The sequence below is a fragment of the Cariama cristata genome, unplaced genomic scaffold (genome assembly GCF_000690535.1).
Source record: "Cariama cristata isolate BGI_N322 unplaced genomic scaffold, ASM69053v1 scaffold8439, whole genome shotgun sequence".
In the NCBI taxonomy this organism is placed as follows: Eukaryota; Metazoa; Chordata; class Aves; order Cariamiformes; family Cariamidae; genus Cariama; species Cariama cristata.
The window spans coordinates 56668-58756 of record NW_009636296.1 but is presented as its reverse complement, the minus strand read 5'-3'; positions in this window follow the sequence as shown (position 1 = coordinate 58756).

Below are 2089 nucleotides of genomic sequence, written 5' to 3'. Positions count from 1 at the left end.
ACGATGACAGTGTGAACCTCTCACAGGGGTGACAGAAGGTATAAAGTTAATTTCAGATAAATACAAGAGAAGTGCTTTCAGGTGACCTCAGGTCACACTGGTGTGTGCACAGTTTTGGCGAATGCTGCAGAGACACACACACAGTAGAGACCATCTCTGCTTCTGCAATGGGAACCATTCTTAGGTGTTCCCAGCACACATGGAAAACACAACAGTCCAGCCCCTCAACAGAAAAGGGTTTGCCCTTCTTGCTTTGAGACAGCTCCTCAACTACATTGGCAGCAGACTGATTCCTGCTTAACCATCCCCAGCCCTGTAGCCCTTTTTGTTTGCCCTTCCCTTTATCCTACAGCTTTCCCTTCAGCCTGCCTCGCACTGCCGTCCCTCACTCTTTGTGGTCCCACCGCCAGCCCTCACCTAGTTCTTGTACCGCAGCAATACCCACGAGAGAGGTTCCCACCTTCACGAGGATCCTGTGTTCATAACAAGGCTTGCGGCGTGCCGCGTACCACCCTGTGCCCATCCCTTCCAGGAGATGGGGTCCCCTGCTCTCTCCCTGCTATCCTGGTCCCTCCCTCAGCACCACAACTATCAACCACCCAATTTTTAAACAGCACTTACGGTTCTGCCAGTATCCCCAGGGTGTAGAGCAGGCAGCTCAGGAGGAAGAGAGTCCCCATTGTCATGGGAGACCCCCTGAAAGGTGGATTCCTCTGGAGGGCCGGTCAGGAGAGAAGGTAGGGTGCAGCTTCTCTCCTTCTGAGGTCTCCAGGCCGCCTGCTGTTGTTGCCGTTTTCTCCCGGGAAGCAGACAAGAAGCCCCAAAGTTTCCTTCCTTCTGCTTCATTCCCGTGTTTATAGTGCTGCAGGCACAGGGTTGTACCGTTCAGGATGTTCCCCAGCCAATCCAAGTCTTTTTGGACTCCAGCCTCTCTGCTCTCCTACTCCCCTGTGGATGGACCAGTATCATTCAGACAAATTTGCTTTTTATTTTGCTAAGCAACAGCACGTTTCCTGTTCACTGCGCTGACCCTGCTCCCCGTGCCAGTCGCAGCCCCAGTCCCATTGTTCTCCCTTCGCTGGATTGTCCCACCACCCCTTGGCATCTGCGCCCAGCTGGAGCTGAGCTCTCCTGGTCATGCTGTCCCCGAGCTGTCTGAGGCTGTAGGTCCCCAGGCAGGTCTCAGTCTTGAACTGGAGGTCAGGCTTTGTACAAAATAAGTCTATAGGCATAGCGCTCTGCTCCTTGGCGGAGTGCTGCCTTACCCGGGAGGAGAGCACAGAGAGCAGGCAGAGCTGGAGCCCTCGCCTTACCTCTGCCCTACAGGTATTTCAGTGTAAATCTAACATCGGCGGTTCACTCCAGCTATTTCACACAAGTCCTCTGCAGTCTAGTTCAGAGTCAACTTCCACACGCACCCACCGATGGAAAGGAGGGTCGAACATCGGTCAGGCAGGGCAAAAACTGCACGGCTCGAGCCCTGCGGGGTTCTCTCTAGCTACCAGGAGACTGTGGCTCCAGCCCTAGGTGATGGGAATACACACTATCTAGTTCAGGAGCTTCTTTCCGCCTGCTAATTTTATTCCTGTTAGTCTACTGATTTACACTGAACTTTTGCCTCGGTGTCTTGCTATAACCGAAAAGAAATTCTGGTTCTTGAAACTAGTTATTCTTAAAATAAGGAATTTCTTCTGTTTTAGTGGCATGGCCATTTCATATCAAAATGCACCACTAAATTATCCTCCAGTACCAAACTGAGCTCTTAAATATGTAGGACACAGTAAGATTTTCCTTTTATTTAGCAAAGACTGATGCATAACAAGGAAACTAGGGTTTGGGGCTTTTTTTTTTTTAACCCCCTCCACACACATGGAGGGCAGATACAAATCCTCTCTCCTTTTTCTCCCCCGCCCCATGCTGGGCTTTGTTCAGCTCAGAGCTGCTGGTGCCAACAGCTGAGAAAAAGGTGTACGTGCACCTGGATAAACAAGCAAACAGGAACCGGAGCAAGAACATGAATCACTCTCCGACATCAGGTTGCCCTTCATTTCTGTCCACGAGTCTCACAAAGTACAGGCAGTGCCTGCTG